Raw genomic sequence first — 359 nt, 5'->3', positions numbered from 1 at the left:
GCAGGAATGTCACTCTATGATTTATGCTCAAAATACTACAGGACAGAAGTTTGGGCTCTTGCGTATGCTAAGACAATCTATCCTGTGCCGAATACTTCGGAATGGGATATTCCGAATCACGTAATCATGATTTATAAATTTTGGTGTTACAATGTATTTACACTTATTATATTTAACAGGTTGTAAAATGTATTCAGCAGGTTATTATAGCTTTGTGGAAGCTTATATTTATGGGGAAATGCTGCCCAAATTTTTACACAATAATGTTTTTTTTTTTGGAAAACTTCAAACCAGTCTCACAGATGGTTGTGCGCGGGGGTAGCACGAGCACGCGCGCGTGGGGGGGCACGGGCGCGCGC

This window comes from Morus notabilis, unplaced genomic scaffold (assembly GCF_000414095.1).
Source record: "Morus notabilis unplaced genomic scaffold, ASM41409v2 Scaffold3430, whole genome shotgun sequence".
NCBI classification, from domain to species: domain Eukaryota; kingdom Viridiplantae; phylum Streptophyta; class Magnoliopsida; order Rosales; family Moraceae; genus Morus; species Morus notabilis.
The sequence above is the reverse complement of the archived record's forward strand: the minus strand, read 5'-3'. Positions refer to the sequence as shown.